The sequence below is a fragment of the Schistocerca cancellata genome, chromosome 7, assembly GCF_023864275.1.
Source record: "Schistocerca cancellata isolate TAMUIC-IGC-003103 chromosome 7, iqSchCanc2.1, whole genome shotgun sequence".
NCBI classification, from domain to species: Eukaryota; Metazoa; Arthropoda; class Insecta; order Orthoptera; family Acrididae; genus Schistocerca; species Schistocerca cancellata.
In genome coordinates, this window is record NC_064632.1 from 172,411,685 (window position 1) to 172,426,028 (window position 14,344).

A 14,344-nucleotide genomic window follows, 5' to 3' on the forward strand; every position below is an offset into this window, starting at 1 on the left:
GCAAAGGACACTGCCCCGATTGAAATCCATCGCCAATTGACGGAAGTGTACGGTGAGTCGTGCATGGATGTCAAAAATTTTCGTAAGTGGTGTAGAGAGTTTGCAGCTGCCGGTAAAGTCATGACAACCGTTTTTTGGATTCTGAAAGGGATATTGTTGGTCGACTTTATACCCACTGGGACCACAATTAACTCTGACAGGTACTGTGAGACTCTGAAAAAATTCAAAGGGGCAATTCAGAACCGGAGAAGAGGACTGTTGAGGAAGGGCGTACACATTCTCCATGACAACGCTCGCGCACACATCGCTCGGCAAACCGTTGCCCTCCTGCAACAGTTTCAGTGGTACATAATCTCCCACCCACCCTATAGTCCCGACTTGGCGCCCAGTGACTATCACCTGTCGGCTAGGTTAAAAGAACATTTGGCCGGAAAGCGATTCAGCTCCGACGACGAGGTGAAAGAAGAGGTTCATAACTTTCTGAATAGCATGGTGGCGAGCTGGTATGACATTGGCATACAAAAACTGCCACAGCGTCTACAAAAATGCATCCACAGAAATGGTGATTATGTCGAAAAATAGCTAAATATTGAAGCTGTAAATTGATGTATACCATTGTAGAAATAAACAGGTTTATGTACTAATAAAAAAATAGGAGACCTTACTTTTGGGATTACCCTCGTACATCGAGCTATGCTTTTTAAACAGAGGCCTGCATAGCCAAAGTTCCTAAAGTATGAGCAACGGCGGGTAACACGTAATTGGTTTGCTCATATGGGATGTTGTTAGGAACAGCAACAGTAACCGTTAGGTACAGTCGTTAGCTATCTCTGTTTTCGCAATATTCTCTGAATGTTATAATATGTTTTTATTTTATTTTAGTAGTCTAGCCTGCTGCCCTCTGTCGGTCAAAAACCGGGCAATGTGGTGCGGTGGAAGGACAGTGGACTCGCGTTCGGGAGAACAGTGGTTCAAATCGCTGACGGGACATTTACAAAGTTAGGCATTCCGTGGTTCTGGTAAAACGCTCAAGGCAAATGAAGATACGATCTCTCCGGAAAAGACAGGAATGGTTTCCTTCCCTGTCCTTCCCCAACACGAGCCGGTGCTCAATCTGTAACGACTTCGCCGTTGATGAGACGTTAAACCCTGGTCTCCCTACACAAACCTCCTTGTAGTCCAAGTCACTAACCACACTTCCCTGTGTCGGCGCATTTTCTTAGCTTTGAATTATCTCGTGCCTGGTTGTCATAAATATTCAGTAGCTGATCTGCCGGAGTCGACGTCGTGCTTAAACGTGGATGTGACGACCAACGACAATTATTCCCGCATTACGAGGCTTGGTCTTCGACGTGAAGCATTTTGCTGGAAAAAGCGACTTTCCTCGTTCCCAGATAACTCTCTGATTCCCCCCCCCCCCTATACGTTGTAATCACCGTAATGCCAATTCTTAATCGACATACATAGCCGTTCTCAAGGCGAGCCGCTCCACTCTGGCACGTGGCCCGTTTAGAGCAGAGACCGGTTTCCGAGAATGTTTGGCCGACGCAACAGCTCGACGTCTGTCACCCACGCGTGGGTCTCTGCTGCATCGGCAGATACGCGTTAGTTCTTAGTGCTTTACAGTTGAACACCAAAGCTCCATCTAATAAAACTAACAGCAAATGTAGAACTTATGATATGGAAAGGAGGAGAAATCCAACTACACTACTGGCCATTAAAATTGCTACACCACGAAGATGACGTGCTACAGATGCGAAATTTAACCGACAGGAACAAGATGCTGTGATATGCAGATGATTAGCTTTTCAGAGCATTCACACAAGGTGGGCGCCGGTGGCGACACCTACAACGTGCTGACATGAGGAAAGTTTCCAACAGATTTCTCATACATAAACAGCAGTTGTCCAGTGTTGCCTGGTGAGACCTCGTGTAAGAAGGAGAAATGCGTACCATCACGTTTCCGAACTTTCTTAAAGGACGGATTGTAGCCTATCGCGATCGAGGTGTAGCGTAGCGCGACATTGCTGCTCGCGTTGGTCGAGATCCAATGACTATTAGCAGAATATGGAATCGGTGGATTCAGGAGGGTAATACGGAACGCCGTGCTGGATCCCAACGGCCTCGTATCACTAGCAGTCGAGATGACAGGCATCTTATCCGCATGGCTGTAACGGATAGTGCAGCCACGTCTCGATCCCTGAGTTAACAGATGGGGACGTTTGCAAGACAACAACCATCTGCACTAACAGTTCGACGACGTTTGCAGCAGCATGGACTATTAGCTCGGAGACCATGGCTGCGGTTACCCTTGACGCTGCATCACAGACAGGAGCGCTTCCGATGGTGTACTCAACGACAAACCTGGGTGCACGAATGGAAAAACGTCATTTTTACGGATGAATCCAGGTTCTGTTTACAGCATCACGATGGTCGCATCCGTGTTTGGCGACATCGCGGTGAACGCACATTGGAAGCGTGTATTCGTCATCGCCATACTGGGGTATCACCCGGCGTGATGGTGTGGGGTGCCATTGGTTACACGTCTCTGTCACCTCTTGTTCGCATTGACGGCACTATGAACAGTGGACGTTACATTTCATATGTGTTACGACCCGTGGGTCTATCCTTCATTCGATCCCTGCGAAACCCTATATTTCAGCAGGATAATGCACGACCGCATGTTGCAGGTCCTATACGGGCCTTTCTGGACACAGAAAATGTTCGACTGCTGCCCTGGCCAGCACATTCTCCAGATCTCTCACCAATTGAAAACGTGTGGTCAATGGTGGCCGAGCAACTGGCTCGTCACAATAGGCCAGTCACTACTCTAGATAAACTGTGTTATCGTGTTGAATCTGCATGGGCTGCTGTACCTGTGTACGCCATCCGAGCTCTGTTTGACTCAATGCCCAGGAGTATCAAGGCCGTTATTACGGCTAGAGGTGGTTGTTCTGGGTACTGATTTCTCAGGATCTATGCACGCAAATTGCGTGAAAATGTAATCACATGTCAGTTGTAGTATGATCTATTTGTCCAATGAATACCCGTTTATCATCTGCCTTTCTTCTTGGTGTAGCAATTTTAATGGTCACTAGTGTATATAGAAGCAAGATGACTATGTTAAATATAGAATTTACCTACAGGAAAATTAAAGAAACCATTCCAAAAAAGAGAAGCAGTTTTATGAGTATCAAGTGCTCTGACGTCAAACTAGTTATAAGCATGGATGAGAAGGCTGAAAGTTGGAAAGGGCAGATAAAAGAGCTATACAAAGGAAATGTAGTTGAAACCAACATTACGGAAAGGGAAGAGAGAGTGGATGATGACGAGACAGGATATATGGTATAGCTAGAAGAATTTGACAGAGAAGGGGAAGATTTAAGTCGAAACAGAGCACCTGGGGTTGACATTCCTTCACAATTATTGAGAACCATGGGAGAGCTAGCCGTCACATAACTATTCCGACTGGTGTGGAAGATATACGAGACTGGCGAAATACCATCAGTCTTTAAAATGAATGTACTAATCTCAGTTGCAAAGAATTCAGATGCTGGCGGATGTGAATATTACCGAGCCATCACGTCGTAAAATACTGATTTGAATTATTTGCAGAACAATGAAAAGACTGGTAGAACCCAATTTCGTGGAAGAACAGTTTGTTTCCCAGAGGAAACTTAGAAACACAGGAAGCAATACTGATCCTACGCCTTAGCAAAAAGAGCTGAGAAGAAAGGCAAACCTACGTTTAAAGCATTTGTATGTTTGAAGAAAGCTATAGGATGTTGGTTCCGCCTCTTTGCAAACACATTATTTTTTCTTTTTACCCAGGCATGTTTCAGCACCAGTGTGCCATAGTCAGTGGGTTTTCGTTTATTGAAAATTATAAACAGTGAACATATTTTAGGTTGTAACTGATCTAACAAAGAGATGGCTAAATAAAGTTTTTGTTCATTTTGATTCTTGCCTTGATTGTACATTATGATTTTGCAGGACCGACTATACGGTGTCCTGCTCTGATAGCTTGACACTATCAAATCAAACGATGTGAATGTGAATTTCATCGACAAGTTAACAAATCCCTTGATCTTTCAAAAACGTAATTTTGGCGTGACAAAAGTTTTGCAAATGTATTTGTTACTAATCATACAAGACATTTTGACACGACAAAATCACGTTTCTTAAAAATCAAGGGATGTGTTAACTCCTTGATGAAATTCACACTTACACCGTTCGGTTGATAGATGACAAGTTATCAGTGTAGGACACCATACAGTCGGTCCTGCAAAACCATATAATGTAAAATCAAGGTAAGAGGCAAAACGAACAAAAACTTTCTGTAGGCATCACTTTGTTAGATCAGTTACAACATAAAATATGTTCACTTTTTGCAGTTTTCGATATACACTCCTGGAAATTGAAATAAGAACACCGTGAATTCATTGTCCCAGGAAGGGGAAACTTTATTGACACATTCCTGGGGTCAGATACATCACATGATCACACTGACAGAACCACAGGCACATAGACACAGGCAACAGAGCATGCACAATGTCGGCACTAGTACAGTGTATATCCACCTTTCGCAGCAATGCAGGCTGCTATTCTCCCATGGAGACGATCGTAGAGATGCTGGATGTAGTCCTGTGGAACGGCTTGCCATGCCATTTCCACCTGGCGCCTCAGTTGGACCAGCGTTCGTGCTGGACGTGCAGACCGCGTGAGACGACGCTTCATCCAGTCCCAAACATGCTCAATGGGGGACAGATCCGGAGATCTTGCTGGCCAGGGTAGTTGACTTACACCTTCTAGAGCACGTTGGGTGGCACGGGATACATGCGGACGTGCATTGTCCTGTTGGAACAGCAAGTTCCTTTGCCGGTCTAGGAATGGTAGAACGATGGGTTCGATGACGGTTTGGATGTACCGTGCACTATTCTGTGTCCCCTCGACGATCACCAGTGGTGTACGGCAAGTGTAGGAGATCGCTCCCCACACCATGATGCCGGGTGTTGGCCCTGTGTGCCTCGGTCGTATGCAGTCCTGATTGTGGCGCTCACCTGCACGGCGCCAAACACGCATACGACCATCATTGGCACCAAGGCAGAAGCGACTCTCATCGCTGAAGACGACACGTCTCCATTCGTCCCTCCATTCACGCCTGTCGCGACACCACTGGAGGCGGGCTGCACGATGTTGGGGCGTGAGCGGAAGACGGCCTAACGGTGTGCGGGACCGTAGCCCAGCTTCATGGAGACGGTTGCGAATGGTCCTCGCCGATACCCCAGGAGCAACAGTGTCCCTAATTTGCTGGGAAGTGGCGGTGCGGTCCCCTACGGCACTGCGTAGGATCCTACGGTCTTGGCGTGCATCCGTGCGTCGCTGCGGTCCGGTCCCAGGTCGACGGGCACGTGCACCTTCCGCCGACCACTGGCGACAACATCGATGTACTGTGGAGACCTCACGCCCCACGTGTTGAGCAATTCGGCGGTACGTCCACCCGGCCTCCCGCATGCCCACTATACGCCCTCGCTCAAAGTCCGTCAACTGCACATACGGTTCACGTCCACGCTGTCGCGGCATGCTACCAGTGTTAAAGACTGCGATGGAGCTCCGTATGCCACGGCAAACTGGGTGACACTGACGGCGGCGGTGCACAAATGCTGCGCAGCTAGCGCCATTCGACGGCCAACACCGCGGTTCCTGGTGTGTCCGCTGTGCCGTGCGTGTGATCATTGCTTGTACAGCCCTCTCGCAGTGTCCGGAGCAAGTATGGTGGGTCTGACACACCGGTGTCGATGTGTTCTTTTTTCTATTTCCAGGAGTGTATAACAACCCACTGAAATATGTTTAGGTAAAAAGGAAAAGCAGTGTGTTTGCGGAAAGGCGGAACTTCAGCTGCGATTTAAGATAATCTGTTCAGCTACGCAATTCACGATAGGCTTTGCGTTATTTGTTTTTGCAATCGATTAGCAGCTCACTTGAGCGCTTATACCCTTGCTGCCGCTTCACCTTCATCTGTCATTCAGGAAATACCGATGAAAAGTGAAAGTTACCCGAGACAGTTTCTGTCGTGTTGTGTACTAGAGCAGTCAGGCGCCACTGTAGAGTTCTGATTAATATTGTTATTATTCTGTGTGACGTTTTGTAATGTTAATAATAAGTGAGTTTTATAAAAGAATTGGATTCATCTGAGTCACTTGGTCACAGTGTAATATCACCTGTTTGCTGTTACTTTTCTTAGGTAGCGCAAATGTTTATGCATAAGTGATTTATATGGCTCAAAGGCTCATTACGACTGCGATAGAGAAAGAGATTATCTTTGACTCTTGATATAAAAACTCTGTGGATATAATGTGGAACTTTGGGTGTACGCTGGAGTTATTATTTCTGAGTCTGGCGGCTGTGGCCGAGCGGTTCTAGGCGCTTCAGTCCGGAACCGCGTTGCTGCTACGGTGGCAGGTTCGATTCCTGCCTCGGGCATGGATGTGTGTGATGTCCTTAGGTTAGTTAGGTTTTAGTAGTTCTAAGTCTAGGGGACTGATGACTTCAGATGTTAAGTCCCATAATGCTCAGAGCCATTTGAACTCATTTCTGATTCAGAATCGCGGAGAGTAGAATCGCAGCGGAACAGTAATTAGCGGCATTGTTGTAAGCTGCCATTTTGAATACAAAATGAAATTTGATTAATTGTGATAACATTTCATCTCATACAAGAGGATGATGTATCCTGACATGTAGCAATGAATATCATTTACGGAAAAATACAATTTCATGAATGGAGAAGGTATGTTTAATTCCTTGGTCATTTCAGCTTTTCCCTTATCTGAAGCTCAGAACATTATTTGGTGTGTGGTAACTCGTAGGGAACTTCGTAGCCGGCGAAATCAGTAAGGCCTGCGCCACGGTGGTTTATGCCCTATTTTGAGAGACTAATTTCTGGACTTTTATCGGAATTAAAACACAAGTTGGACAATGATTCCCAAGTTGCAGAGTGAGTACGTCATAGCACCCAAGAGGGCTTCCCCATGGCGTACGATTGGGCCTCTGACTATTGCAAGAATTTTCAGAGTCGGCGATCGCCGGAATTCTGCAGAGCCACAGAAATTTTCTTCCACGTGCTCACTTCGAAATCGAGAGGCAGACAGTGTGATTGTGAGCTGTAACTGTCTAATAATTTTGTTTTATAGACTTGAGAATTCAATTAGGAATTAAGCGTATACCTGGGTATGTGAGAGACATCTGTGTTTAAATACTGGGAAAGCGAGTTCTCTCGCCCAAAAGTTTCCGTTCAGGTGACTAGATATTATTCAGTCATGATAATTTAACTTCAGTTTAATGGGGAGAGAAGTTAAAACAGCAGTCCCAGAAAAAAATCTTCATGCACTACAGCAAAAGCGGAAACAAAGTTACTGTCTCTTAAAGTGTTAACAGGAAAATCTCTCAGAGAGAGTCTGGTGGCGGTAATGTAATAAAGAACAATCATTTAAAACTAGTCATTTTACAAAGAACTTTGTTAGAAAGACTGCGTGCACAGTAAAATACCTTGCTCTATAGAATATCAGCTGAGCCATTTTCTGATGAAATTGGTAAACATGGTAACCAACTTTATTATAAGCTATCTTCGGTTTTCTATTAGTTACGCAATACCATATACCAACGTAGCGTCTATTAAAGAATAGATCAGTTTTTACCGATGTCCACAAAGAGAACTAACATTAAACTGCACACGAGCGTAATGCTTTGGTCAGCACTCTGCAAGTGTTACGCACACCAGCAAAAGGATCTGTAACGGCAAATGTTCTAAGGAGTATTCCACTGGATTTTTCATTGCAGTTTCTGTTTTGGTGCATTTACTCACAATATTTTCTGTTTAATACACTGCCGGAAAAAAACCGCAGCATCAAAAAACTGCGGGAATACATTTGCCTAGGTAACATATTTAAAGGATTAACGTTGCAGGATCACATGTTTATGTGAGGGCGACATAAGCCATTTCAGATGTGAACTGCTGGTACGTTAATAACCGGTGTAACCGCCAGAATGTCGAATGCAAGCATCAAAATGTGGATGCATTGTGTTGCAAAGGCCCCAGATGCCACTTTGTGGACTGGAGTTCCATGCCCGTTGCACTTGGTCGGTCAGTACATTCTGGTTGAAGATGACGCTGTAGTTTTCGTCCCACGATGTCCCATATGTGCCCGTTTGGAGACGGATCTGGTGATCGAGCAGGCCGAGGCAACATGTCGACACTCTGCAGAGTATGATGGATTACAATAGCGACATGTGGGCGAGCGTTATCCTGTTGGAAAACGCACCCTGGAATGCTGTTCATGAATGGCAGCACAACAGGTCGAATCACCAGATTCACGTACAGACTTGCAGTCAGGGTGCGTCGGGCAATCAAATGGTTCAAATGGCTCTGAGCACTATGGGGCTTAACTTCTGAGGTCATCAGTTCCCTAGACTTAGAACTACTTTAACTGGCGTTTCAGTCTGGAATTGCGCGACCGCTACGGTCGCAGGTTCGAATCCTGCCTCGGGCATGGCTGTGTGTGATGTCCTTAGGTTAGTTAGGTTTAAGTAGTTCTAAGTTCTAGGGGACTGGTGAGCTCAGATGTTAAGTCTCATAGTGCTCAGAGCCATTTTGAGCCAGCCTCTCGTAACCCCATTACACGACCTCGTCCAAACTCTGTGAGGTGTTGATGATGGCATCTTTGTCGCCTTAAAGGCACCCTTGACTAACATAACTCACCACGTCCAGCCTCAAAGGTTACTCATGACCGTTACAGCGTGTATTTAAAGCAAACCTGATTTAAACCCTCACAGCATCGCTACTAGTGCCACTCTTGTGCAACTGGCGCGAAATTTGAATAGACATCATCTTTCAGGTGTAGAAACACTTTCGTTTATGTTGCTCAACTGCTTAGTGTTGCTATTTTTTCCGATAGTCATCATCATCTTCGTTTCCCCTCTATCCAACATCTGGTCGGGTTTGGGTATCCATGACACTTCTCCACTTTACTCGGTCTTTCCACCATTCTTCTTCCAAAATTTGGTTCCATAGCAGGTTTCTCCTCCTTAAACTCAACTTTATTGTATCAATCCATCTTGTTCTCGGTCTTCCTCTTGGCGTCTTGCCCTCAATCTTGAACTCCATTAGTTTTCTAGGTATTCTCTCCTCTCCCATCCTCTTCACATGCCCAAACCATTTTAATCTATTCTTTTCAATTTTTTCATTCGACTTCTACACTGCACTTTCCTTCCTAACATCTTCATTTTTCACTCTGTTTCTCTTCGTATTCCATAACATACTTCTCAGAAACTTCGTTTCACTGGACTGTATCCTACTCTGCCCTCTTCTAGTCATAGTCCAAGTCTCTGAGCCGTAGATTAGTATGGGTGTGAAGTAAGTCTTGTATAACACCACCTTACACCTCACTGGCACTTCCCTTCCCCACACCAAGCCACTCACACACTGGTAAAATGTATTACTCTGTTGTATTCTTTTGCTAATTTCTGTCTCCAAATGAGCATTCTCCATTAATACATTTCCCAAATATTTAAAGTAGTCCACTATTTCAATATCCCGTCCCTTAATATGAATTTGTCCCTTGCCCTCTCTATCCCCTCTGGTTACCACGATGTTCTTGCTTTTCTCCACATTAAATTTCATTCCATATATCTCGACTTTATCATTTAGGATGTCTATCTGTTTTGTACCTCCTTACTGCTTGTTCCCCACACCACAATATCATCCGCAAATAGTAACAGCTTCATCTCACTTCCTCTATGGGCTTCTTTCGTCTCTTTGACTATTTCATCCATAACCATTATAAACAGTAGTGGTGATATCACACATCCTTGTCTTAGTCCCGTAACATTCCTAAACGTTTCAGTTCTTCCAGCTGGTGTCTGCACACAACTAGATCTTTTTTCATACATTGCCTGGATGACTTCAAGTGTTTGCTTTGCGCCGGCCGGGGTGGCCGAGCGGTTCTAGGCGCTACAGTTTGGAACCGCGTGACCGCTACGGTCGCAGGTTCGAATCCTGCCTCGGGCATGGATGTGTGTGATGTCCTTAGGTTAGTTAGATTTAAGTAGTTCTCAGTTCTAGGGGACTGATGACCTCAGAAGTTAAGTCCCATAGTGCTCAGAGCCATTTGAACCATTTGTTTGCTTTACAACTCCCTTTCTCTTCAAGGTTGTCCATACCTCCTCCGTGGGAACACTGTCACATGCTTTCACTAGGTCGAGAAATGTTATCACCAGATCTTTCCCATGCTCCCAATGTCTTTCCATCAACTGTCTCATACTAAAGATTGGGTTCACTGTTGATCTACCATGACGAAAGCCGGTAGTATATTTCCTAAAAGATGTCTGAATTTTCAGCGGGGATTTGAGGATTGAGAGGCTGTTAACTGCCGAGCCGGCGACGAAATTTGCAACGAATCGAAGTTGAGTGCAGCGTAGCGGTCAGAGGCGACGATAAGACGATATATCCGCTGAGGGAGCGTGGCGTTTATCTTATCAACGAAACGATTACTGGACAGTGCTAGTAACACGTGAGCTGAGTTTTGGGCTGATTTGTGGTCGCCGTGTGGGAAGGCAGCATTTCTATTTTACCGCAATCGATTCAGTTTGGAAAGTCCCGCTGCTGTTTGCACGATATCGAATAATGACACAAGCATTTACTTCGTCAGTATAGCAGTCACTTATTATTCAATAAGTTATCAATTACCTTCATTCCTTTCCTATTCGTAAATAACAGCCCAAAAAAACAATGGGTATTTTTTTCTAGTAAATTCTTCTGGATCTATGACTGTATCACGATGTGCAAAAAACTATCGACGATTTGGCTACTGTTGCAGGCAGCCACCATCTGGGACAAGTATGTCTCCAAAAAACCCAGAAACTTTCTTATTTTCTGGAAGACACGCCTTCCCTTCAAACATGCGATGTAGAAATTTTAAGAATAAAAGTAAGTTACGTGCATCACGACATCTTTCTTATAGGAGTCTCTCATTATAAATTTTATTTATTTCTTCGTTATTAAAGTGTATGGAGTGATCAGCACTTGGCCATATTTTTTATGTCTTAGTTGAATGTTTACGTAAGGTAAGTCTCCCATCATGCTGAACGTTTGTCGGAACACGGCATTGCTTCGCTACATCGACAATATAGGAGTCCTTCTTCTGACCTTCGAACTGACTTACACAGCCAAAGCTACTTAGCGACTTCAGCTTTTTCTTCTTTTTTTCCAAAACCACTCTCGCTTATTTCTGTATCTGTGATTTTCGAATCTGTGCTGTTGTCAAATACAATGCGCTATTTTAAATTTCCGTGAAGCATTCTGGGAAGACAGATTTTAGTTTTTTGGCTTTTAGTATTTGGGCATTAATTTTATTATTATCTGCCGTTATAGCCAACGAGACTTTAGAGTATAGCACTCCGTCTTCAGGCCACCATCAGAGCGCCGTGTCATCCTCAGATGAGAATGCGGATAGGAGGGGCGTGTGGTCAGCACACCGCTCTCCCGGTCGTTACGACGGTTTTCTATGACCGGAGCCGCTACTATTCGGTCGAGTAGCTCCTCAATTGGCATCACGAGGCTGAGTGCACCCCGAAAAACGGCAACAGCGCATGGCGGCTCGGATGGTCACCCATCCAAGGGCCGACTACGCCCGACAGCGCTTGACTTCTGTGATTTGACGGGAACCAGTGTATCCTCTGCGGCAAAGCCGTTGCCCAATGAGACTTCAGACTGATTTAATTCCTTTTCTTATCCAATGTACGAGGATCAGTCAGAAAAAAGTGCCTCCTTTTTTTTAATAGAAAACCATAAAATTGACTTTTCAATATATTTACCATACGGGGTGTTCAAAAAGTCTCTCCGCAGTGGCGTATGATTGTTAGTTGTACTGGCCGTATGCTTGTTCGCCTGCCTGGGTTACTTCCCTTCAAGTGGACTCTCCCAACATTCCACTGTTTCGTTTATCTCAGCCAGCGTCAGTAGTATCGTTGGTGTGTGTCGTTACGTGTTGACGGACGTTTAAGTTCAGTTTAGAGATGGGGAACTAGTTCACTGGTGAGCGCTCTTTTTTGGGATCAGTTCATTTTTACTCGTTCACCGTTCATGGTATATGGTTCTTACGAAAAACTGAAAATTAGTGGCATAGGTGACTGAAGATGGAAGGCACCAGGAGGGGGCCCCTTGCCTCCTCCCGAAGTACAGAGTTCTTATTCATTACAGAATTCTCACACCCTTGTAGAAGTAATTTTCGCGATTCTGCAAAACCTCCCGTTTGCCCTTTTGTAGTGTTATGTCGCTGATCGCAGCGAAATAACTCACTATTGTCCATTAAAATTGCCACACCACGAAGATGACGTGCTACAGACGCGAAATTTAACCGACAAGAAGAAGATGCCTTCATATGTAAATGATTAGCTTTTCAGAGCATTCACACAAGGTTGGCGCCAGTGGCGACACCTAAACGTGCTGACATGAGGGAAGTTTCCAACCGATTTCTCATACACAAACAGCAGTTGACCGGCGTTGCCTGGCGAAACGTTGTTGTGATGCCGCACCATCACGTTTCCGACTTTGATAAAGGACGGATTGTAGCCTGTCGGGATTGCGGTTTATCGTATCGCGACATTGCTGCTCGCTTTCGTCGAGATCTAATGACTGTTAGCAGAATATGGAATCGGTGGGTTCAGGAGGGTAATACGGAACGCCGTGCTCGATCCCAACGGCCTCATATCACTAGCAGTCGAGATGACAGGCATCTTATCCGCATGGCTGTAACGCATCGTGCAGCCTCGTCTCGATCCCTGAGTCAACAGATGGGGACGTTTGCAACACAACAACCATCTGCACGAACAGTTCGACGACGTTTGCAGCAGCATGGACTATCAGCTCGGAGCCCATGGCTGCGGTTACCCTTGACGCTGCATCACAGATAGGAGCGCCTGCGATGGTGTACTCAACGACAATGGCAAAACGTCATTTTTTCGAATGAATACAGGTTCTGTTTAAAGCATCATGATGGTCCCATCCATGTTTGACGACATCGCGGTGAACGCAGATTGGAAGCGTGTATCCGTCATCGCCATACTGGCGTATCACCCAGCGTGATGGTAGGGGGTGCCATTGGTTACACGTCTCGGGTACCTCTTGTTAGCATTGATGGCACTTTGAACAGTGGGCGTTACATTTAAGATGTGTCACGACCCGTGGCTCTACCCTTCATTAGATCCCTGCGAAACCCTACAAATGGTTCAAATGACTCTGAGCACTATGGGACTTAACTTCTGAGGTCATCAGTCCCCTAGAACTTAGAACTACTTAAACCTAACTAACCTAAGGACATCACACACATTCATGCCCGAGGCAGGATTCGAACCTGCGATCGCAGAGGTCACGCGGTTCCAGACTGTAGCGCCTAGAACCGAACGTTCACTCCGGCCGGCGAAACCCTACATTTCAGCAGGGTAATGCACGACCGTATGTTGCAGGTCCTGTTGGGGCCTTTCTGGATACGGAAAATGTTCGACTGCTGCCCTGGCCAGCACATTCTCCAGATCTCTCTCCAATTGAAGACGTCTGGTCAATGGTGGCCGAGCGACTGGCTCGTCATAATACGCCAGTGACTACTCTTGATGAACTATGGTATCGTGTTGAAGCTGCATGGGCAGCTGTACCAGTACACGGCATTCAAGCTCTGTTTGACTCAATGGCCATGCGTATCAAGGCCGCTATTACGGCCAGAGGTGGTTGTTCAGGGTACTGATTTCTCAGAATCTATGCACCCAAATAGCGTGAAAATGTAATCACATGTCAGTTCCAGTATAATATATTTGTCCAATGAATACCCGTTTATCATCTGCATTTCTTCTTGGTGTAGCAATTTTAATGGCCAGTAGTGTAATAAATGTCCGCCCCTTGTGGTCTCGCGGTAGCGTTCTCGCTTCCCGAGCACGGGGTCCCGGGTTCGATTCCCGGCGGGGTCAGGGATTTTTCCTGCCTCGAGATGACTGGGTGTTGTTGTGTCGCCTTCATCATCATCATTCATCCCCATTACGGTCGGAGGAAGGCAACGGCAAACCACCTCCATTAGAACCTTGCCTAGTAAGGCGGTGCGGGTCTCCCGCATCGTTCCCCTACGCTCTGTAAAGAAGCATTCATTTCCACAGTGTAGTAAATAGGTAAAAACTTCAATACGTTCATGATAGTGACAACAGAAATGTCCTCTGCGGAGTATAGGTGACGATGAACATGGGTAGCATGCGCGGCATAGGTCCCTGTGAGATTGAAAGCTGACCTCCAGCTGCCGAGACGGCC

At 45.7% G+C, this 14,344-nt stretch overlaps 1 protein-coding gene across 1 annotated transcript in view; it reads right to left on the minus strand.

Moving 5' to 3' along the window:
* The window catches only part of LOC126092152 (ATP-binding cassette sub-family G member 4), a 334,730-nt gene that overhangs the window by 171,144 nt on the left and 149,242 nt on the right, over window positions 1–14,344 (minus strand). The gene's annotated exons all lie outside the window — the stretch shown is intronic.